The sequence below is a fragment of the Corvus cornix genome, chromosome 9 (genome assembly GCF_000738735.6).
Source record: "Corvus cornix cornix isolate S_Up_H32 chromosome 9, ASM73873v5, whole genome shotgun sequence".
NCBI classification, from domain to species: Eukaryota; Metazoa; Chordata; class Aves; order Passeriformes; family Corvidae; genus Corvus; species Corvus cornix.
This window is the reverse complement of record NC_046339.1, coordinates 5562737-5588740: the sequence shown is the minus strand read 5'-3', so window position 1 is coordinate 5588740 and position 26004 is coordinate 5562737. Positions and strand designations below refer to the sequence as shown.

Below are 26004 nucleotides of genomic sequence, written 5' to 3'. Positions count from 1 at the left end.
GTTGATCTAGTCCTAATATCTATTATGCAACCTCAAATAAATTTATTTAATTTCTAACTACTGCTGTATTGCACTACCACAGACTTCACAACATCATTTTCTGTTCCATCAGCCTGCTGCAGCTTATCAAATCTAATATGCGAGTTATTTTGGACAAATATCTTTTTATGCAATGATTCTTGGCAATAAAGCACAGTAGAGATCAGGTTCTCAATAAAGGCCTCCTGATGTTAACATAATGCAATAGCAGCCTCACTAATTCACATCCAGCATCACTGCCCAGTGAATTCCCATTCAGACATCTGGGGTTTTTCAAGGGCCTGCCAGAAGAACGTAGGTGGGTCTGTATCCTCTGTGCTCCTGTTCAGTCCCTGTGCCTGCCTGGTGTACTTATAAATTCAGCTCTATGCATGATGGAATTTCTCCTCTGTTTGTATAACACCTTGTAAAAACAGGGGCCTACACTAGACTAAGCCAAGTACTCTTGATTTTACCAAAAAATGTCGAAGCTTTTATTATGAAAGCATAGAGTGTCAAGGAGTGTTTTTCAGAATGCATAGAAGTAGGCTATAAATCTGTAATTATTAAGGAACATTGCAGTCAATTCATTGTCTGATAGGGAAGATAATGAAGTACCTAGAAATGCTATTAGTTTGCAATATTTCTTCTTCAAATTGAAAGCAAGTAGGTTTAGATCAGGAAAAAATTCTTTTCTGTGAGGGTGGGGAGGCCCTGGCACAGGTTGCCCAGAGAAGCTGTGGCTGCCCCATCCCTGGAAGTGTCCAAGGCCAGGTTGGATGGGGCTTGGAGCAACCTGGGATAGTGGAAGATGTACTAAGCTGTGGCATCACAAAATTAATATCATGAATCTGCAGAATTAAGGCCCAGGGAGCAGAAGGAGATAAAATTAGAAATAAATATGAGAAAATTAGAATGACTATGAGACTACAGTGCATACAGTAAAGGCGGATGCTTTCTAATTCACAGCTGAAAGAGCTTTACAAGTGAGCAGCTAACCTACTTAATGGGTGCTCAAAGGACCTAAAAAAGCCAGCACAGACAGCATTAAATTTCATTACCTCACACTTTCAAAAAAGTTCTGTCACTATACAGGCAGCAAATCGTGTTTTGAATGCAGTTAATCAGCCATACAATGAGAACTGAGAGGGACAACCATAAAAATAAATGCAGTATTTCAAAAGCATTTCTTTATAATTCTGGTTTGGAAAAGGACCTATGCTTAAATTCTATTCACTGATAAGTGAACTCCTCCCTACCCAACCAGTTAACAGTGTTGTATCAGACTTCCTAAGGAGAGATCATTAACTCAGTATCAGAGACCAAGAAAGAAGAAGATTACAACATCCTAATTACGTAGACATGCATAACATCAAATGGGCCAAGATAATCACATAATTCAATAGAAAACTAAGAAGGTTAAACCACTAACACTTTAATCCAAACCAAAGTTACAAAATCAGCATGAAGTTACAAATTACAAGACATTTTAATGTAAACACAAACTGCAGATTTTTGTCTTGTATAAACACAAAAGCCCAATGGCTGCATTATCCCACCCTAAAGATCTGACTCTGACTCTGCTCAGCCCAGCACAGAAGGGAAGAGAGCTCAGCATGAGTTTTCCTCAGCACTTGCCTGCAAGGTCCCCCAGCAAACAGCACTAGGAAATATAAGAGTCTGAAATCACTCCTCCTACATCCCACATCCTATCCCCAAATCTCACAAATTCGTAATTACTAGGGCATCAGGAGACAAGAGAATGGAGGAATGGCTTACCTGTAAAACGAGAAAGCAGTAACTAAAGCAAGTAATTTCTTCCACTTTTAAATATCCTAGTGATTTTTGAGCTTTAATCAGCCATTTCCTTGCCTAAAATCTGCCATCCACCAAAAGAAAGGAATGCTTTAGAAGGGAATTTTTAATACCCTGTGGGACCAAAGTGATACATTTTAGCCCATTTCTTCTTAATACATGTAATGATTTTAATCAAATTTGTTCAGAGGACAGAAGATTAGTTAAGGAAGAGAAGTAACTGGAACATTAAATTAAGGTATCATTGGGAATTAAAAATTTAATTTTCTGGTATTATCAGTGGTATATTACAAATAAAGAACATAGAATATGCAATTAATATGCAACACAATATGAACAGCATTTGAGAAAAATGAATTAGATATGTAGGACAAAATGGGATGAATTCTTAAACCAAATTCAATTTGCTTTACTCTGTTCAATCTTCATGCGGGCCTCTGTTTAAATACTTCCAGGTATGCGAAGAGTCATCATTAAATTCTGATGTATTTTAAGGGGATCAGGGCTCACGACAGGCAACCCAATAAATCTCCTATACAAATCAATGCATTACCTCTGTAAGCTTGTTTTTGAGGAGATGGCTGCTTCCCACATGGCGCTCCATGGAAAGGACCAGGACAAAGACCAGCAGCTTGTAAGCCAAACAGTAGAACTGTGCCATTAATTAAAAAGTTAAAATATTCTTAAAACATCATCTAAACTCCCAAGTTAAACTCCATTATTCAGAGTTACTAACCAATGCACAAAATTACATTTTCCTAAGTCACTCCCTGTTCTTTGTATGGATATTCTGAGGGAGAAGTGATGTCCTATCTGACAAGTAATACCTTTCTCCTCTAGGTATCAACAAGGGGAAAAGGAAAAGCATCCAGAAAGTAAGACAAATAAGCCCCATGTTAAAGAATATCCATTTGATTTAAAGGCATTTGCATTTACATTTACCTGAAATTATTTTTTCCCGATCAAGACAATTGAGAAACTGAAAATTTGCTTGATTTCAGCATTTCTTGTGTAACTCGTATAATATTGCCGAGGATCCAATTACGTTTTCCTTAGCTAAGGCTGATTACCACATAAGTTCTGAATTCACAGGTATTTGAAACTCTCCAGAAAATAAACAGCCAAAATAAAAGCTCCTGTTATTGCCATTTGACTCCACTCAGGTGCAACAATGTATAAAACAAACCAAGTGCAGGTGTGTACACAGGCACATTCAGGCTTTGTGGTGTTTGGGAGCCTTTTTTCCGATTCCTTAACCTTCCTTTTCCTATCCCATCAATTCTCCTCTTCCCCAGGCAACCAAATTCTTTAAGGACGCTGGAGTGCAAACAAAAACTTTATCTATGGAGTCCTGTTTTGTATATTAAATATGTATCTAAGGGCAGAGACAGTCCACCAGTTCTGCAAATCTCACAGGGCTGCAACAGTCAACTTAATGTATGTGTTAAAGTTTAAAAAGTTTTCTTTTTTTTGGTTCAATAAGATAAACCAATGTTACTTTCATGCTTACACGAAAACAGCAATTTTTTTCATCAGTTTTTCTAAACACGTTAATTTTATCCATCCAGTCTAATTGCATAAATTGACACTTATCTGCTTATTCCATGTTAATCTATTGACATTTCATTCCTAACAACCCATTTCATGCTTTTTCAAATACATCCTTCTTCATTTTTGACAACCAGCATTTTTAGAGGGCAACTGTGATCACCCAGACTGACGTTGTACACTGCACAGGCCAAAGAATTTAACTCAGCAATTTCTGCATTGAGCCCACATTCATCTGGCTGAGCTAGATCACAACTCTTCCAGTGATACACAACCTTGATTTAAATATTCAAACCAACAACAAACTATAAATTGGTTAATTACTGTTTCGGATCTCTCTGTCTATAGCTGTGACCTTCGGAGTCACAAAACTAGTGAACTCATTTATTCCATACACTTGGTGCATAGGTTGAATTTCCAACTTATCCCTAAGGTTCAAGTATGTGGTAAATCCTCTCAATTTCAAAAGACAATCATTACTTCATGTCAGTTCTGAGGCCAAATAATGGCCCCAAATTTTCTTCCATGCAAAAGGAAACTCAGCAAGACACAGCTATCAAAGAAGTTCTGGAAACTGGCTAAATTATCCACAAAGAAATAACGTGCAGCAAAAGCAACAAGTGTTGAATACTACTCAATGCCAAATATTTACTGGGAGATTATCCTTAGCAGTTCAATAATTCTGTGCTTAAGTTTATCAAGTCGTAACATTGCATCTCATGCATCACTTTTGAGTGATAACAAAGACGACGCATTTCAAGAGTCTTGTGAAGAATTTCCATGTGGGGGGGACTATGAAGTACATTTTTCAGAGATCAGCTACAGTATATATTGAAAAACTTTTTTTTTTCTTGAAAAAAAACACTGATACATTTGTAAAATTCCAAGTGCAAGGATTTGGGGGTTTATCTGGAGTTACAAAATCAGTTGCATGTTCTGAAACAAAACTACAGACACCGTACTTACGTCACACGACCACACAGCTGGGACACAAGAAGTGCTTAAAGACCTACCAGGTTTTGGAACCAAGTGACATTGCCCTCATATAGTGAGAATTACTTACAGGGATCTGATCATTAACTTCCAGTACAGCAGCTTTGGACAATTCCCTGTTTCATGGCTCTCAGGGAAAGCCACATCTCTCTGTAAATTCTCATCTTCTTCCTCACGGTCAGAGATGATCTAACCAAGCATGAGAGCAAGAAGACAATATTTAAATCATATTGCCAAAAATCTTTCTTGGATCAGAAAACCTAAGTTAACATTCAAAGGAAGTCCTTGAAAAACAGGCAAAAGAACTGACCTGAAAAGATGTCCTTTATTTTACTGCTGTTATTTAAAAAAAAAAAATCTGAAGTCATTAGGCTAAGGGTGAATATACACTGCATAAACATTTTCTTGAGGAAATTAGATGGCCCCGAAAACTTCAAAAGCAAATTTCAAGCCATAAAGCTTTTATTATTTTAAAGCATTTAGCTATAATTTGCCTTTACCTTATCCCTTACTTCATTACTGCAATTATTTTAGATGATAAAGTTTAAGAGGAAAAAAAGCAGTACAGTAAAACTGAAAGCAAAAGGCAGCGAAGTATTTTCAGCAATTTAAACTCTGCTTTTGAAATCTGTATTCACATACGGTTTGGTAACCTAAGAGCAAACAGGAGATCTGCAAATTAAGAATGTTTTTCTAGGTGAAGCACATTTCAAGGAAAAAGATATTTTTTGAGATATTTATTCACTGGTTAACTTTTTTAATTCTTTACTCCTGTAGAGAGCTATAAAGAAGCATGGTGTGTTTAACTGATTAGAAAAGGATATCTGCTTACTCAGCCCTAAACAGAGTTTAAAACTTCTGCTAAATCCAGCTCTTAGAACTCAAGGCCTGTCAGATAAAAAATACTGAATATATTACGGCTTGAGAATAAACCCATACACGGACACTATTTACTTTAAACTACCAAAAAGAGTATTAATTGGTATTGCATTTGCAGTACAGGTGTGCTACTGGAATGCAAAGAAGCACAGATTATGCAGAATGAAGGACAGGCAGCGATTTTGAAATGTTAATTAGAAACACGAGGGATATGAAAGTGTAGTGGAAAAAAACCCAAATGTGCTGATTGTGAGAAAAAGAGGAAACCTGCTAGAGGAAAGCATCCAGAGTAACACTTCCAGTGAAACCAGAAAGATGCAGTTGGCAGAATCAAGTGTGCCCATAGAAAACCCCAGTTTGTGCAGTGTGCAGGGCACTGACCATCAGGCCACCTTTCTGCAGCACAGTACCCACAGACTCATCAGGTTCATCACAGGCCAACTGCATCTCCCACAGAAACCTCCAAGAGCTTTGTCACTGGAAAGCAACACCAAATAAAGCAACAGCTTCATTCAAACAAACAAACCCCCTCCACATTAAAACCGTAAGTTAATTAACACTCAGAGCAGTAATATCAGCATATTTGCTATCTGGATTTTTGTGAAAGATGAAAAAGCCATTTAATTTGAAATGCTTAAGATGCAAGATATACTATTAAGTAACAGTTTGCCTCTACACTTCACTTCTTTCTACTGAACTTGTTCAAAGACACAAGAGCTTTGACACAAAATTTCACGTTTTCTGTCATATCTTCCTGTACCTTCTATCGAGATGACTTTTTCAAGCTTCAGTCAAACCACAAAACAAACAAAAAAATCAAGCCAAACAAAACTTAGAAATAAATCATAAACTAACCTGATTCTGATCCAATTACCACAAACTGTAACATCAATTTAATCCCCCTAATACTAATGAAAGACAACAGAAAAAGTGAGAAAAACTTCTGGCTGTATCCTCTCTGCAAGAGGGAAGTTCAGATTAAATTGTTCAACACAGCACACTAATGCAATATTGCATCAACAAAGGGGGTTGTTCTGAAATAAAATCCTTACAATCAAATATACATTGAACTTTACTGATCCTAATATTTTAAGACAAGGGAATCGTGAATTTTGTTACATTATCAAATGAGGCTTACACACAGTTATTTGAAAAAAAGTCAAGTCTTTTAGAATTCAGAATATAAATTCCAAATACATCTAATTTTATCCCTTATAACTAATGGATCATAGAAGAGTAGTTACTAAATACACTAATGACATTAATGACATTTTAATATAGTCATGATAAGCATATAGGAGTCTTACAGGCAAAACCAATGGACTATAAAGCTTCATTGTTCCAGTATGTAATACTGAAACCAGATTATTTCTTTTCTAAATTCATCATCCCAGACTCACCTGTAAAGAAAAGAAGGGTTTGGGTTTTTTTCCTACAGGAACATGAAAAATACTCCTGTGCATACATACATGCCCTCCTCAATAAAGTCATCCATATTTCTAGCAGTTGCTTCTTGTCACTCAGGCAACAGTTTTCCTTACAAAGGAACAAGACAATAAATTAAGTTATCCAGTTTTCCATTAGAGGAGGAATGAAAAGGCACCATATGAAATCTGATCCAAATTTCTCATCTTTCACACCACCTGTATTTTAGGTGGTGCAATACAACAGCTGCAGATTTAGGCTGCAGCTTGGGAGTTACCAGCTGACTGTGCCTACCTGGACTGCTGAATGCCAGAGGGCTCTTTCAGCATTCTGTCCCCACTAATGGTGCTATTGAGCCTGGTTTACTTCCTTTTAAACAGGAGACACAGGGAGAAACCAACAGCCTTAGGAGTACACTTGATACTCATTGTTCTCTGTATTTTACTCAGATGTTAAAACTGTTTCATTAAGGTTGACCTGTGTGCGTTTTTGTTTCTTTTTAAACAAACATTATTAACAGATTATTGTCACAGGCACACACACATTAGGTAATTATGAAATCCTATTTTCAAGGAGGTAACAGTACTGTTAAGACAGCTTTGTAACGCTTTGGTTTTAATTTCTTGAGCCAAGCCTAATAACCCACTATTTTTAAAAGGCACATCTGATCTTTAATATTTAACAGAGCAAAACAAGCTGGCAGCAACCCATTCTTGCACTCACACATGCACAGACTAACAGAGCACATCCCTCACCAGCTTGGGGCCCTGAACCACAGAGACATTTCAAGCCAAGTTGTAGATACACCTTTTCTGACAAGACAGAATTGTTTGTAGTAGGATCCCTGCTGCAGGTACGTGCTCACCAAACAACGTGAGCAGAATGTCAGTGGGGCATGTACTGTAACCCCACTCACATCCAACCATCTCTTCTCCAAGGAAAATACCAACAAGATTAGAAGGTACAAGAACATGTTTCTTAACACTTAAAAAAAAGTTAAATTATAATAAATCCTTAACAATAATGACAAAACTCAACCAGTTTTCTGAAGGAATTTTTATGTTCAGATTGAACTGTAGGCTCCAAGACTTCAGGGACCCTTATGTAAAATGCAGATCTACTCTTGCAAGTTCCAGTTCTCATAATTGTCCAGTATGTCAGACACCAAAAACCTGAGCCCAGATTTTCAAATGTGTGTGAATGGAGGACAGTGGAGACTGCAATTCAATGGGATTTTATCAAAAAAATCTTTGTCAGACTTGGAAAGCATTGATTTGCTCAAATTCAAGCACACTTTTCACTATGAACCCTGTACCAAGCTCCTCCTCAAAACAACAAACAAAAGAACTGCTACTTCTCAATCAGAATTTCAGAAGTAAAAAGAGAAGGTCTGTGGCTCTGCAAAATCATTACTGCTGATTCTGTATGGAAGGCATTCACAAATTCTGAGAAAGGACTACAATGAAACAAATATTGCATGGATTAACAGGCATTCCAGATTATCAAAAAAAAAAAAAAAAAAAAAGGAAACATTTGAAACACTCCTCAAGAATTACTGTTTTCCCCTTCCTTTGCTTCAAATCCTAGACAACCAATGCTATGCCTCCATCAGGTACATTCACGTGGGCAAGGACAGAAAATCTCACATGACAAGTGGCTTCAGTGGCTTAGTAAACCTCAACCTGCCATTAAATGAAGACCAAGAACGTCTTCATTTAACTCCATCTGACTGCTGCTTTAGCTCAGCAGTCATCTTGAACTTAGCATGTCCTACTCTAACACAGGCAGCCCAGAAAAGGTTCACAGGGCCTTCTCCACAGCAGGTAAAAAGACCTGATTTACATTCCACAGAGTTTACAGCACAAATTGATCTCCACACCACAAGACACTGAAGACGATGCATCAAGGACAAATGTACACTAAGCAACTTTAGAGTGTTTTATGTCGTTACCTATTTTTCAGGTTAATACGAGGTCTTTACACTGGTACATTACTGTGTCTGAGGCCACTGGAGTTATACTGCAGTTTCTTTACCAGATTGCATTATATTTCTTCACAGCTCCTATCCACGTTCGAATTTAAGCAAACCCCAGGGAACGCAGCCGTTCCGTATTTTTGTTGATAGCTTTGCTGCTCTACCCCCATCTCTCTCAAGAGAGCTTGTTAGGTGTAATACCTCTAAGAAAAAGGTTTAAGCAACAGTTTGTTCCAAATCCTGAGAACAGTAAAAATAATTTTAATTATGTTCTCATTTCCATGCCAGGCCATCTTCTTTACTATGACATCCAACTACATTTTGCACTGCAACAGATTTTGAGAAACAAATGAAAAAACATCCCTGGCTCCTTAAGCTAGGAAGGCAGTTTTATTTATCCAGCAGTAGGTATCTGAAATGCCTATCATAAAAATACTATAAAAACAGTTGAACAGATATTTCTTGGAGCAAAGAAAGGCAAGAGAAAAATCTGCAGTATAGCTTGAAGACAAGTCTTCACAGCTGCATTTGTCAAGCTTCAGCTGATTCTGAATATATCCATTCAGTATAGGAAAAATCCAAATGAAAAACAACAGGAAAAAGAAAGGTGTCAGGCTGCTTCTATTGGGTTGAAGGAACTAATATCACTATAAAAGCCATCAAACAAGATGCTCTCACTTCTTATTGCAAATGCATTCCTACAAACATTGCAGAAACACCAAACTATTCAAAACTAAAATGCAAAGCACCACATCCCCTGTCAGCTGCTGTGTCTGCCAGAGGCTTCAGTTCTGCCCCAGCCTTTTACTCCTACTCATGTCTCAACATGTACCTGTGAGACAGATTTTTCTGTGGGTTATGAGGAAGACAACTAATGGATAAATGAAGATGTGAGCATAGATACAGAAAATTAAAAAAAAAAAAAATTAATTTAGGAGGTCCAAAAAGGAATGGAAGGTGTTTACTGCTTTCACTGTAAAGGGGGGGGGGGGGGGAGGGAAGATATAGGACATTTTGGTTTTTTTGACACATTTGTAAGTGACGGAATGTGGAGAAGTGTCAAACTTACCCTTTAAAAGAAAAGTTCTACAGTGATTCACCAATGAAATTGTCCTTCACATGAGGTAAACTGTGCTCGTGAAATTATATTTCCAAAACACAATCTATTGTTTTCTGAATGATAATCACCATATAGCTGTTGATTAACCAGTGATAGTTCTACCTAGGCTAAAGGGTAGTTATGCAAAAAAAGTCATACTTTGTAAAAATAACTGTCAATACACAGCTTGTAATGAATATTACACAGATCCAGAGGAGCCAAGGTGAAAACAACAGGAATACCTAACCCTCAGAGAGAAGCCTCTCAAAAAGCTGGATCTGCCTACCTTCAAAGCCCTCAGCCCTGTCTCTAAACACTGCCCTGAAAGCTGACGCTCCCCACTTCCATTTTCTGCAAGCCTCACATATTGGACAGTCTCCTTGTTGAAGCCGAAACCTCTATTACTTTAATTACAATAAATTTGTTGTGCTAGTGTTTTGTTCAGGGAGGGGAGCTGGGATGATTTTTTCAATCAAAAATTGTTCCATTTCTTGGTTATGGCTTCAGCTTTTGGTGAAAGTAAAACCATTGTAAAACATTTATCTCTGTGGAGATGAGCTCTCTTCCCTAACGCACTGAGACGCCTTGGAGCACCGAAAGTGTTCATCCGAGGATGGTGAAACATTTTGCTTTGAGCAGTTCTGTATCCATGCATATAAACTCCACCTCCAGCAGGTAAGATTCATAATGTTGCTGAAATGCATCAGAGCCTTGTCAACCACATCACCGGGATAGGGATGGTTTATTCATTCATAGAGGGAGAGTCATACTCTTTCTAAGAAAAATATTTAAAAAATCCTTGCAATTGACAGTATGGTACATAAAGGGGTCTCTTAAGTTAACAGCTGGAACAGCTCGATTTCCTGATCACTGACCAGTATTGCTGATCATCTTTAAATGTCACTCCAGCCTAGCATTTGAGCTTGATCCTGCTTCCATTAAAACAAATGTCAGAACTCCCAGGAAGATTATCTCCTTCACAGGCCTTAAGGCTGTATGAAACACTCTTTTTGAACTCGGATGTGCTATAATTAGAACAGCATAGTCTTAAAGAATTATTAAGTATACGGAGAATACCATGAGGATGCTAAATATTGCACCTGTGCCCTGAACTACAGCAAGGTGTTAAGCACCTATTTCAGCTTCCATATTTTCTTTAATTTTTCAATAGTCATGTGAGAAATAACGATCTATACCTTGGCTGAAAATTTGGTTTTGCACAATAAATATGCATTTAGGTATTTAGCAACTAACAAATAGTGATTATGCTCCTTTGCTTGAAACCTAAGGCTTGCTTATGTATGTGTCATACAAGAGAGTTGTTAGTCCTAACCTGCACATATGGAACCACTCATGCCTTTCTTTGTGCTAAGGCATGCAGCCTCTGCAAAAGCACGGAATTATTCACCTGAGTGAAACAGTCAAGGCAGGCCTTCAATTCAATGCTTCCTTAATTAGACTTCTGAACTTTTGCTGCACATTCCCAAAGCCTGCACCAGAGTGAACTAGACCTCAATGCCCGGTTTCTCCAAGAAAAGGGCTTTATTTTGGGATATGGCAGCAAGGGCCCTTCCACCACTGCAGCTGAAAACGTTAAGTACAGGAAGGATTAATGCTGAGTACAAACTGAAACACAGCAGAAACACACAAGTCTGGTGGGCTGGAAAGAACCTCTCAATTGCAACACACTTCACAGCACAATCAAAAAGAAGTTCTATAGAAGAATAATAAAATGACAGTAAAATAATGTCCTTGTGGATTTTGGAATTCCTGCTGTAAGCAGGGGAACATTTCAGCTCATAGGGGTTGCCCAGAGAATCATTTCTGATCACACCCATTGAGTAATTCCAGTCTTCCTCCATCTGAGAAGTGCATTGCCAGTGTCCCTCCCCTTCCAGACAACACAAACCTCTATTACAAACTCATGCTTAGAGCATTGGGCAGTTAACAAAAATAAAAATCCAAGAAAAGCCCAATCAAGGCTGATTTGCAACACTGTCTCACTATACAAACCCAGCTCTCCACCCACTGCTGGGAAAAAGAAAAGTGCTCAAAATTCTCATCCTTTAAATTTACAGTATGCAGCCATTGCTGGATGAGTTTACACCAGCTGCAAAAATCCATCATCTGTAACAAGAGATTCTTCTTGTGTTGGCACAGACCTTCTAAGAGTCTTAAGTCCTCACAGAAGACAAATACCTCACATGCAGTTTTCTTTAAGGCAAACACAGCATTCCATGTCAATTTTTAATTTTAAGATAAATACTTTCACTTCCAGTTTGCTACAAGCAAAAATCAGTAAAAGCATGAGCCTTTTATGAGTTTTGTAAAATAAACATGCTGGTCTAGAAAAACTATTCTTTGTTTTACAGATGATTTTATAGTTCAGTGGCATTTCCATGGCCACTCATGCACTACTGCAGTCAGAAAAGATTAATTCATCCCTCTAAGGAATTAATGCAATACTGAAGGATTATATTATAGTCTTCTAATTACTTTATGGCACCCTACAGAGAGAATCAACTTTGAACAGCAACACATTTCTGTTGATGAAAACATTGCTCTACTTATGTATCATTTTAGTATGGCATGTGAGGCTGTCACAATCTACCTCCTACATGCAAGTCAAGCTTTTACAAATGTTAAAAATCTTAATTATTATACTTAATTCAAGAACATTAAGCCAAATTCTTCCCCAAAACAGTAGAAAATAAGGGAATACTCCTAACAACAGATGGTGGGGGATGGAAGGCTTTATTTGTTTCTTTTATATGAAGACATTGTACAAAACCATTGCTCTACTGGAGACCACTGTTATTGGTGACAAGTTTGCACAACGTGTTTCTACAGCTACAGAAGACTCACAGGAATTGTATTCGGCACTCATAAATTTAGCTGTAATTCTGAGAAAAGCCCAAGGACATACTTATCAAATACAGCCAATACTATTACCAGAATGGCAATTCATTGATCTTTCTTACAGTAATTCCAATCTATATGCAGGCATATGAACTTGAAAACCAATTCTGAATGGGATTTCAAACACTTTTGTTCTAGGAAATGTTAAAAAAAAAAATAAACTACCAACCCCAGCTGTAATTATCATTATTTGTTGCTTAAAAAAAATACTACAATTTCATAGACAAAGCTCAAAATGGATTAGGTCCTGCTAATGCTTTTCTGTGCTGAAAACATTCCCAAGATGCTCATGCTAAAATAACAACCCCGGGAAATGTAGTCAAAGACACTTCCCTGCCCCTCCAAATAGACTATGCAGAGACAATCACACCACATGCATTTCAAGTCAGGTTTTGACCAAAAACTCAGGTTTCTAGGGTTCAGCACATGAGTTTTGGCCCCTGCCTTTGCTCTGCTGAGTTGGCAGCAATTAAACCACTTCACCATTAAGCCACTCCTGGTATGTTCCTGTATGGTCTCAGCAATTTTCTGATGGTTACTCTCTCAGACCATCGTTACCACACAACAGCTAGAGGCAGTCGTGGGAGAATGATCAATTAAGCACATGATTAGCAATTTTTGTTGCCCTGTCCAACCCCCTCAAATTAAGTGGTTCAGGCTTGACCATTGTGCCACAATGAAAATGAGTAAAACACATTTTACCTCATTATTCCTGTTTGAATAGCAAATTACCTAAAACCAAGTCATTCAGCCATGGCAATGAGGAGCTGCAAATTGTTTGTTAGCATTGTCTTCTCCACATGTCCTTTCTGCTGTGAGTTCTATTACATCACTTGCAATTTACAAAGCCAAAACGCAAAACACTTCAGAGGACACTTCAAAAATAACAGTGTTTTGTAACAGCTAAGAGGGGGCAGCAGCACAGAGCAGAACCTCAGATACAAAGAGGTGAGGAACAATTTCCTTATTCCATGAGTGACCTCTCTGAATTCAATGGAATAATATGGAATTTAAGAAATAACACGGTGCAAATCAGAAGAGGTGCTAAAAACTGGACTGATTTCAACTAGGAATGATCCTCAGGATTTTAAAGTGCATCTTCTAAGATGAAATTGTAATAACTTAATTGACAAACTTATTAATTATAACCCCTCTAAACCTTATCTTTTCCTACTTGACCAGGTTATCATCCCTTACTTCCCCCACCCTCTCCTCTGTCAATTATTTTTTCTTCATACACAGAAAAGGTGTCTTATTCCATGACAAGTCGTGTATTTGGGCACTAGGAAGGGTCTATGATTTATCCTGCTAAAATGAGACCAGCATCCCCATGACTTAGAAATACAGCACCTTTTTTAAATTAAAAAGGAAGAGAGACATTTGTGTATGGAAATAGGGTGAAAGAATATTCTGGGTCCAGGAGCTAAACAACTGTTGGCAAGAACAGCTAAGTCAAATTAGCTCTTCCTAGGCTCATTCCCAGCCTTCAAGTTCTGCACTGAACTGAATAAGCAGCACAGTGGTGGTGTATCACGTGTTTCTGTTTCATTTTGTTAATCTGTCTTTGCTATTTGCTGGGTGGAGATCTCAGACAATCTCCCACTAAAGTTATTTTCTAACTCATGGCAATGTTGTCAGCCATGATATTTCATCCACTGCTTGTAGGGACACCCAGCACTTGAGAGCAATCTCATGATTCAGACTAATATATGGAATTAATTCCCATATATGCCAACAGCTGGGATACAGATATTTACATCTGCACAACCATGGATCAGAGTATGCTCAGCTCTGTAGAAACTGGGACACATCAACATCAGTAACACGATCAAATGTGCTTGACTGAAAATTTGGTGAGTGAAAGTCTAAGCTTCTGCAAATCTGCTAAGTCATATTTAAACATATTTTTGTTCCAAGGCATTTTGGGAGAATTCTGGATTGGCCTTTGCAGCACTGCTTTACCACTAAGTGCATGCCCCATTTAGATGTGAAGTGCTACAGATTTCCATTTAGAGTTACCTCAAAGCAATTTACTGTATAAGCCAAACAGGAGGGCAGAGTTTGGGGAATGAACAGCACTGACAATGATGACTTCTTTATTTTCCTCCCAGTTTTACTTCCTTCCATCTCTGTTTACAGTAATATTAATTAATTACACAAATATAACAGCCTTGAACTGTCTGGTTCATTCCTTGAAACTATGTCATCATCTTCCACACTGCCAGAATTAATTTTCTGTCTTTACAGATTCACATCTTAGATTTTTTTTTTTTTTTTTACTCTTCTAATACAAAAGAAGAACAGCAAGGCTGGGCAGCCCACTGCTGCAAACACAGTATCAGAGACTGCTATACAGAGCTTTGTCACAAACTTTGTACTACCATGTAAACAACACTGTCCAAAGTACAAATTAAGGGTGCTCTTTGGAAGTTCTAGTTAACAAGTTTTGATTTCTAGTTAAAAGAAGAAAAATAAAAAGGCTGAGCTGTCAGGAAACAACAGTTATTTCAAATATTCAATTTAAATTTTCTTTTAGAACAAATTCAACACATTTCATACTAATTAAGCAAAAGGTATATCAGAACAGCAAAAACCAGACATGAAATACAATGTATTAAAAATGCATAAACAGCTGACAAATATGCATTCACCAATGAAAGCAAATTTCGGCAGTGCTAAAGTAGAGCTCATCAAGCTCCATTAAAATCCCAGCTGAAAGAGGAATAGAAGCAAAACTTGTGCATAGGGCAAGTGACACCGTAAATTGTTCCTGATTCCCTTACAAAGTCCAATTCTTCCCCACTTTCCTAGGAGTCTCCAGAGTGCAGAAGCAACACCAAAGTGATTTTCTTCAGTTCTCTTGTTTTTTTAAAAATCTGATAATAGCAATAGTGATAAAATGCAGCAAGTTTTTTTTTTTAAATATGCTATGAAAAAACATGCATTGAATAAGGGATTTTTGGCTGTTTGCCAGATTGCAAAACGCATGTGAATCATTATTGAAGAATCCCTTCAGAAATACAAAACCATCAGGAACCAATTCTTTCTATATGGTGTGAGTTTATTTGTTGAAGTTAGTGGAAAGTAGTAATCTCTTGTCCTATTACTATTTGCAGGTTACACTTCCTGGACATCACAGAAAATGCAAGAATGAAAATTACTCTTAAATGTAGCACTAGGTCTGTCTTCAAAAATCTTCAACTCCTATTTAAAGGATCACAGGTATTTCTCTGGATGTTAATGAAGTTTCTTTCACAGCAGTTTTAGTAAAACACTGTATTTTTGATTGCAATCTCAAAAACTGAAGAAAAAAACAACTACGCCAGTTTTGTTAGATGCGATTGTAGTTTAGATACTTCGTATCTAAACCATCTCAACTATTTCTTGTAATGACATTTCGACAGATATCCAATCTTATGGTAATGCTTTTGCATTAAAAGGAGTAGACTGATATTGCACATTAAGTTCACTTACAGAGCCAGCAAATACGTAAGAAAAACAACTTACCTTTTGATATGCTTACAAGCAGCAAAATGCACTATAACCATCTAAAATACAGTGGAAGAGTGAGAAATTATAAATATGGGAAAAAAGAACACTATCAACTTAGAAGTACATGTTCTTTAGAAACAAATAAAACCACATAGCTATTTATATTTTATGTGGCTACTAGAACAGCACACAACATTTTGCATAGTAATTACCATAATGTGCAAATACTTCTATAGGAGAAACTACGAAATAAATCTGGTTTTTAGTGGTATTCTCAAGCGTGGATTGTATTATGCAGCTTCTATACACACTCATAAGGTAATTGGTAAGAACTTCTAGCATTTCATCCTTCATAGGCACTGAAAAGTCAGTGTTATTTAACTGTTGCACAAATGTTAATAAAAAGTCATAATCCAGGGATCTTACCCCGGGACAACAGAAGGAATCCAAGAACCAAAGTTATTTCCAAAGTCCAGACGAGATCTGAAAGAGAGAATAACAAAGGGTTTGTGACAAAGCTGACACGGAGTCCTCTGAAAGCAGCAAAATCAAATGTGACATTTTTCATTTATTTGTAAATGCCTCTTTGGCAGTATGCTCACTCCAAACGACAGCTGACTCTTATAGAATAGGGGAGGTGATGGTAAAATAGAGGAATCCTGACAGTTGCTTTAATGAGATTCTGTATTAGGATCACTCCACCACGTTCCCTCAACAAGGAGTGTGCCCTTCACTTTCAATCTTATAGCCTCCAATTTGGAAAGCATTAACCCTATGAAAAACTCAACTCAGCCTCCTTTAATCACCATCACAGCTCTTCTTTCCACCTCCTTCACCATCTCACTGACATTTATCTATGGAGTCCACTCACAATTTTAAAGTACGTGTAAGTAGCATAGAGCAAATTAAACTTCAACCTGATAGCATTACTTTAATCAAAGTCTAGTTGCAGTGTGTGTGGTGAGAGGACAAGAATATTGAAAAAGACCTTAGTTGATATTAGGAGTGCAAACACACAGAGCCTTCCTTCCAGCTGTAGGAATTATGCTGCTGGAAGTGTTCATTGCAGGAACCTCTGATGCTCACATTTTCTTTATTACAAAAATAAATAGGGAAATCTGTAACATGACAGGGAACTTGCCTTGCAAATACTGAGAGAATAATCATTCTGGGAACAGAAGCAGACAAGGAATTTTAATAACTGCAACAACAGGGAACATGATACCAAGTATTTCAGGAAGAGGCCACTGGCTTGAGGGTCGAGTGCTTGAGTGCACTTATTCTGACATAACTCTTATCTGACACATTCCATTCTTATGTTTTCCAACAGTAACACATATTTTGTTGTTCAAACTTGTTTTCTAGTGCTATATCACATATCTTTCAATGAAACGAGGTGACAGCACTGAATGTATCATGGTAGCCTGAGGCTGCACTGAAATTAGTATTTTATCCTCTGTTAACATCAGTAAATCATTTGTATTACAATGGCAAGGTTTTGTAAGAAAAACACAAACACACAAACAAAAACCACCTGTCCTAGTGGCATTGCTACAAGAAGCCCGAATCCCAGCTCTTTTGCATGCTCTAGCATCTTCTGAGATGAAGCTGGGGAAGGCACGAGAGAACAAGTCCTTTGAGGAGCAGCTGAGGGAGTTGGGGGTGTTCAGCCTGGAGAAAAGGAACCTCATCAGTATCTACAACCACCTGAAAAGGAAGCTGTGGCCAAGTGGGGGTGGTCTCCCCAGCAGCAAGCAAAAGGACAAGATGAAACTGATACAAGTTGTGCCAGGGCAAGTTTTAGACTGCCTATTAGAACAAATTTCTTCACTAAAAGCTGTGTCACACCCTGGCACAGGTGCCCAGGGAAGTGGCTGAATCCCCACGCCCAGTGGTATTTACAAGATGTGGCACTGGGGGACATGGGCTGGTGGAGGACTGGGAAGTGCTGGGTTAATGGTTGACTCGATTATCTGATTCTAGGCAAACAGGCTTGGTTTGAAAAAACTAAAACATCTGCAGTTGTACTGGTCAGAAAACAACTCCATCTCACCTCTGGAAGAAAGCTGGCTAGTAAGTCATGTTTGGGAAGTTTGCAATGAATTACTCTATACCACAATATACAACAAACATTGAATAAATCATTCATTTCTTGAAAGAAGAGAGAGAGATGGGTTATATTCATGAGTTACAGAGCAGTTTGCTTGACAGCCTTTAGAGAACCAGAGGAGTAGTCCATGGCTCAGAAAAACTTGTTTTTCACTGGATTAATTAGCTAAAAAAAAACACCCAAAACTTTTTGAGAGTATTGTGGAGCTTTCCAGAAGAAAGCTTTTCGGCACCTTCAAGTTGAGGATGCAGACTAAAGGCACAACTTTCAAGCCTTTTACAAAATCCTTCCTGGTGTATAAGATCTTTAAGAGTCTCAATTGATGGAATCAAGGATTGTGATTCACTTTCAGTATCAGCATTTTTTTTCTGAGATTCACTCTTTGCTGAAACTCTTTTAAATTACCATAACAAACCCCAGCACATCATTAAATCACCTCCTGAGCATATCAGTCTGAGTTAACAAAGAAGAAAAAATAGAGTACACTTTAAAACAAATTCTCTGGAAGTTTTTTCTGATTGATATCAAATTTCCTAAGTTAAATGACCCGTCGTATCTCATTCCTAGAAATACACAGTTACTCCTAGCAACCTTTCCCACTTGGATGGAAAGCAGAAAAGGCCAGATTCTGGCCTCTACTCTGGTAAGGGAGTACCAATGAAAAATAATGAAGTCAGCACACATTTGGAAAGAAAATTACAATTTAGCTCCAAGGAAGGTTGCTTTATAATTCAGGCAGGTGATCCGGATGCCCAGCAGAGCAATAATGACAAACATCACATACTAGAGGGAGTATAAATTTTAATGATATCACTCATAAAACCCACATTTTAAAGGTTACAAAACAGAAACAAGCTTACAAAAAACCCACATAAATCATTCAAGGTGTCAGGTTCCTACTCCTTAGCTATTTTAAGAACTAACAACCTGTCCATCACTAAATAAACTGGAATATGCTGCACTCATTTATGCAGGACTGAAAAGGGATTGTACACTAGAGTTCAGCGACATTCACCACCTCAGACTCTATTCTTTACAATAGCAATAGCCATTTATAACTTCACTGATTTATTCATTACTTGACAAAATTAAACAAAACCACTTGACCAAATTCACTTACCTCTAGACAAGATCACAACAAAACACAATTAGCACCATAATTACATGGACTTCTAATTCAGAGATATTAATGCACTTCACTATTTACTCATACACACCTCTTTGTGGGCTCTTAAATACAGGGCATTAATGGAGGATTAATGGGGCATTCCCATCAACAGACCAGACCACTTTCATCCCATGCAGATGAAAGAGAAGCAGAAGCTTATATTATCATTTTTAATTAATGTAAGTGGTCTGCAATTACAGCTGCATCTATTGCTGTCTCTATATACACTCCATCAACACAGAACAATTTAAATGGCTGGTCAGTGAAATGGTGACTCAGGGCCAATAAACCACTGTGAAGAGTGAACTTTGACAGACCCATCATTCAAACCCACAAATCACCTTCTGAGCTGGGTTTTACAGAAATGATGTGGAGTTTGACTCAGTGGTCATTTCTCTTAGTCACAGAAGCTGGCACCTCCATTTCACTGCAAGTAACTTTCAGCTCCACAACACAAACATACTCTGGGCTCCCCTCTGGGAGCAGCACCCCAAGGGCCAGGTTCACCACAAAAAGCTTCCCTTGCATAAGGCTTTCTGCATTCCATCTCAGAGATCAGGCCTTCAGGATTTAGTTTTCAGAGCTCACTCTGTTTTAACGTTACCTTTTTTTTCCTTACTATCCTTTTATATTTGAGCTGTTTAATGGATAACTCAAAGTTGATTTATTCATTATTTCAGAAGTAGACACACACTGAAAGACACTTGAGCAAGGTCATTTTGCCTTTCTCAAAGTCCAGCAAGATTATCAGTAAAAGCCTTATCCAAAATCCTCCCATGTCAAACAAAATATTTCTACTGGCTGGATTTAATACTGAATGCAGATCTGGGATCTAGTCTCAATCCAAATGGGAGTGCAGCAATCAACCACACAACTACAGAGCTCTCCCTGGTGACACTCACGGGATTTCAAACTGCAACCTTGCATTGGAAATTTCTGCATTCAATTACCACTTATCAGAGGCTACCAATCTCTTAAACTTTAATGGTTAAAGAAAACTCAGTGTTTGGTTCACAAAGGCAATAAACACCTTAATGCTTTTAGTAAGCTGTTTGCCTTCTGCTGTGTTCTTAGCTCTGGAATCTTTTCCTGTAGCTCTGGAGGAACTTTCTTTAAGTAAACTGCTAACCTATTATTTTTCCAGTCTTTGTTTTCTCTAGGAAATTATTTAAGAAGAAAACCATCGAACAGTGTTCTCAGCATTCATAGAGCAGTGAACTTCAGAGACAGTAATTGCATAGCTGTGAGCTATGACAACTTTCCCATGGGGGAGAAATGACCTGGTAATTCAAGAACGACAAAGTCAAAAGTAAGGTAAGCTGGGGGAGGGAAAGGATTTCCCCCTAGGATGAGATAAATATAATTTCTCACAGCAGTGTATATGTCTCTTAAGCCTCAGGTGGTTTTAAGTTAATGAGATTAGTTCCAGCAGGCAGTGAAATCCCAGGATATAGGATTTATATTTCAGCACTTTTCACTTCATCCAGCAAGCACGGTGGAGTCAATCTTTGTGTCATTTTGTTATTGTCCTGGTTTGGGTCTTGTTCTCAGGCTCAAGCCTGGCTGAAGCACCTCATAACTTTGACTTAAAAGCTTAAGCATCATGTAAAGAGTGTGTTTAAATGTTTAAAAGGGAGGAGAAAGGCACCAGGCTTAATCTGTAGAAAAGGATTTTTTTAAACTTTTCAGATGTGTTTTTATTCAATGGAATTTGTTCTTGTTTCTTGTACTGTAAGTAAACCAAGGTCACATGCATTTTTATCCTGAACACACAAAAAGCCCCCAGAATGCACTGCTGTAAGAAACACTGCCTTTAAAATATTTACACCCTAAAAAGATGGACATTAACAGGTTTGGATGACTGGCTAGCTTGGTGTTCTACCTGCTCAGTGATTGCCACCCAGCTTGGCAATAACCAAAATGAGCTTCTATCCAGTGACCACCCACTGGATGTACAAGCTGCAGTTTCACTCCAGTCCCCAGAACTGCTCATACAAGAAAACCTTCACTCCTTTATACCATTATAAGAGCTGTTAAGCAGAAGGCTTTTAGAAGATATAAAAAATAGGGAAAAACTGAGGTCAGTGATAACACTAAGAATTCTTCCACATCCAGCCCTATTTTCACTTACAGTCACTGAATATGAAGAACAGCTAATTTAACTATTGTCTTGCATACTACTTTTGGCTGTGAATCTAAATTTAACCTTAATGCCATCACCACCATAAAGAAAATGCAGCAAAATCCAGTGTTGCCAACAGGCTTTAGGAAGCTCTTTCCATTCCAACAGGGGAATGACCTTTACTCCTCTTGAGCAAATGTGCAGACATCACATCAAGAAAATGTTCGTATTAGTCCCAGGCTCCTTTCCAAGACAGTCTGATTAAACTTCATATCCAGAAAGCACACAGAGGAATTATTTTTATTGGGGTAATTTAACCTCAAAATACAATATGAACTCTATTAAAAAGACTTTTCTAGAATGCCCAAGTCCATTACAAGGCAAGCTGTGCTTATTTTAGTTTTAACTTACAAGCCTGATTTTAATACAGGCAGATCACACCCAGACATCAGTGTTTGAAGTTTTCTGTTGGTTTATTTACTTCTACTCACAAATCTGCCTTCTCATTCTGTGTCAAAGCATTACCCCACATTATCTCTACTCTTCATCCCGTCCAGAGATGTCCTTCCTACTTCAGGCTTTAGCACTTTATTAGCCAGGTGCTTTCAGTTACATATGAAAAGTTCAACCATCTCTTTGCCAAAAGAAAGAGTGAGTTCCATCACTCCTCAGAGCCTTACTCTGACAAAAACTAAAGTTATTCAAAGTTCAGAGATTCATTTCCTTTTCCTCTGCAAGAACCTCAGCTGGTACAAACACGTATCATGTCACCAAAGAGAGGCAACATTGGCAAATGAATCTGAGGACAGAGGCCGAAGTCTGACCACGAACTGGGCTCTGGCACAGTTCAAAACTCTGCAACCTGATATGCTGGATAAACACCTGAGCAGCCAGTATCCACCAATACCTGGGCTGGCTGTAACTTGGAAAAATGCAGCTGTACAGGGATGTAGTATCCCACACAAGTGAGATAAAAATGCATTTACCTGTAAGACACCCAAATGTTTGCTTACTTGCAAAGTAAATACACATTTGCTGTCAAGTTAAACCCAGTGAGTATTTCCACACGTGCACAGATCAAAGCATGCAGTTTTCAATTAAATATAACATGCAAATAGGAATTCCAACAATAAGAAAATGAACTACCAGGGTAATTACTTGGGAAGTACTGCAATTGTGAGTGTCATCAGAATGCATTATGCTTTGTGCTGGCAAATGAATTATTTTGTAATGGGTCAGAGAACTCCTTTCCATACACTTCAATAATCAGCACACAAACTTCAAAGGGCTATCTATTTTAAATCTCTGCCATCATTTCACTAGCCTCTGAAAGAAACAGGCCTACCGAAAAAATACTTCTCCAAGTATGACAACCAGGTGCATTACCTTAAAATGTTTCCAGAAGAAAACAAAATGTAATGCTCTGCAAGTATTTACATTTCTTTTAAGGTCAGGAAGGTCAATTAAAATGAAGGATTTTGATTTCTAGCACAATTACAAATCAAGCCTCATACACAAATACCTGCCACAGGAAAAAGACTTTAAAAGAAGTGATCCTTATTAGATGTACAATAGTCTAGAGGATTTTTGCAGGAAAAAAGTGCAGCATTGTCATTCTATTTTAAATAGTTAATGCGTGTTCAAGTGGCCTTAATCTACTCTGACCAGGTCTTTAAAAAGGAAAAGTCTAAATGCTTGCTTTAACCTTACCTTTCTCTTGGTCAGTTCCACTTTTGCTACATGCAGTTTCATTGCTAAAAGAATCATTGCACAGAAGGTCCCTTACAGAGCCTATTATCAGCATTTGGCTGGAGACAGCCCAAAAGCACTAAGCTTCCTGAAAAGCAAAAATGAGAGAGTCAAGCTCTAGATTTTCACAAAAACAAGGAAAAATGGCCTGATTTTGAGAACAGCTTGCTGCACCCCTCTTAGCTGGCAAAGAGCTGCAATTTTACAACTGCACGTCACAAGCTTTGGATGCTCTCTCCTCCATCCAGAGGGCCATGCATCCATAGAGCTGGTTGCATGTAAGTAAGCACAAAGTTGTGCCCTGACATTTCATTCCCGTGGAGCAGATGCAGAACAGAGCATCTAAACCAACAGAGCTGCTGTAAATAAAGAGACAACTCATCCAGTTCAGTCCCAGAAGGTGTGAAGAGAAACTCATGCCTAGATGTGTACAGGTATCTGTCTTTATGCTTTGTTTCTTCATCTCACCTATATATGTTTATCTCTTTATGTCTGCAATGTTTAAAGAAAACTATAACTCTGGAAAATTGAGTTTTACAGAAAAGGGGGAGGAATTTAGTCTCCACTATACTGCTCTAAAAATGGTGCAAAGGGCATGTACACTTACAGACACACTTTCCTGCAGAAATAGAAAGTAGCCTTAATATAAGTGGGGAAAATATCACAGAGTTCAGGGAGGAAATTCCACTTTGAACATGAGTATAATCCAAGAACTGCAGCTGTGTCTGGCCTGGGACAGAGCACAGCCTGTCAGAGTCTGGTAAGGCTGAGTGATTTGAGTGATGCTAGAGAATGGCAATACTAAAGATGCTCAATTTTGCTTGCATTGCAAATAACGCAAAACAAGACTACTTTTGAGGAAGAAAAAATAAAACAAAACAAGGCGATAAAACATCAAGCTTGAAGTCCTCTACTCCCTGAAATTTTCACTCCTAAGTCCAGAGGTCTGCCTGTCAGAGGTGCCTGGACACATCAGGAAAGAATCAGCTTCCTTCTGCTACAGGAATGCAACAGATTAATCTAATGCATGGATGGAACCTTGTTTGGGAGAGGAGAGAGCTGCTGGCATCAGCCTGATGTATATGAAAGCAGACAGCCTACAAATTTTAAGGAAGTATGAAAACTTTATGAGATAGTTTTGTGATTTAAAATGAGATAATGAAATGGACAGAAGTTGTCAAAAGAATACTTCATTTTGCTTTGCTTACTGAAATAAGTATTGATTGATGCATTCTCAGCTTCGTTGCAGTAAGCATTAGATTAGGGCTATGGAGCTAACTCACTATGATGCATTGCATGACAGCGAGAAAAATTAAACAGTTCAAGCTGCAATCTTATCAGATCTCGGAAGGCTGGCAGGACGTGAGTGATCTAATAAGGAACCTCCACAGAGAGCTGGGAAATACAGCTGGGAATTCAGCTCTTGTTCCTACGGAGCATATGTCCAGCAAACCTGGTTCTGGAGGCTGAGACTTCACCCAGGCTTCTGACCATGGAGATGGCTAACAAACACCAGTGGCACCTTTTGCAGGTTAATCCTCTCTCAACACAGAACAGCTCCAGCTTGCATAGCTCACACAGACAGGAACAAAACCAAATGCTTTTGGGGAGTCCTAGAGTGGAACTGCTCAAGTAATTTTATTATTTTGATTACAGGTAAGACCTTTTTGGTTAAAAAGGGTTACAAATAGAGTGCTCCATCAATCCCCCAACAAGAAATGCCCTTCACTCTCCATGTTGGCCAGAAGTGTTGCAGTCTTTTCTGCACAGCAACCACCAAGTGGCTGAAAAATAATCACCCACAGCCAAGATTCCTGAACCACCAGACCACAAAGTCTCCCTAGAACTGCTGTGTACACTCAGCATATCAGGATGTTGCATATCCTTCATTAAAAGGACGACAGAACCACACAAAAACAACAGCACAGAGGGTTTCCCCTTGCATTGTAAGCCTAGGGCAGGAGTTTCCACACACAACAATACATTTCAGCTGTTGAAGAATGGTCTATTTTAAGTAAGTGGCAGTGTGCCAATGCTGGGTAAATGCTGTAGCAAGGTCTACCCTGTAATATTAAGATGATTGTGCAGATGGTCCTGGAGGAAATTAAGTACTGCTACAGTTCACTAATGGTTCTCACACCATGGATTCCCATAGTGTGCCTTGGTTATTCCACAGGACACAGCTTACATTAAGTCTTGTGTACTCACTTGCACCAGGTTCACAATCCTTAAACCTCCAAAATGGGCAACATAATCTCTTTTAACACTATTACATAAAAATTATCACATGAACATTAGCAAGAGTGCTCCAGAACAAACTCAGGCAAGTTCTACTTTTTCCTATTTTCAATTCCTTCACCAACCTCACTCCACTGTGAGTTTTCACGTCACACTGACTTCATCACTGCCACAGAGTATAGCAAAAATGTCCCATTTCACTACAGTGGAAAAATTTGTGTCCAGTCTTAAGCAAACAAGCAGGGAACACGACTTACTTTTGATATGAAGATAGTAATAACCTTGAGTTTGAAAACTGTACCTGGTGTTTCCCTGATCTTCACTTCCCATAATAAAGGTAGAAAATCCTCATCTCCAAATTACTAAAAATAATCAGTTGCAAGATGTGACCTTGGATAAAGCAATGTTAAATTGGCCAGCAAATTTTTTGGAGGCATCACTGTTATTAACTTGC

The 26004-nt window shown here is 38.3% G+C and overlaps 1 protein-coding gene across 4 annotated transcripts in view; it reads right to left on the bottom strand.

Annotated features, from left to right (window-relative positions):
• Window positions 1-26004, bottom strand: part of NAALADL2 (N-acetylated alpha-linked acidic dipeptidase like 2) — a 421429-nt gene that overhangs the window by 379808 nt on the left and 15617 nt on the right. For 2 of the 4 annotated variants that reach the window (XM_039556880.1, XM_039556879.1), the window contains exons 2-3: window positions 16590-16646; window positions 16179-16219 (exon numbers count right to left, since the gene is read on the bottom strand). The gene's annotated coding sequence lies outside the window, so the exon portion shown is untranslated. The remainder of the gene's footprint in view (window positions 1-16178; window positions 16220-16589; window positions 16647-26004) is intronic. The other 2 variants (XM_039556882.1, XM_039556881.1) reach the window with 1 other exon arrangement.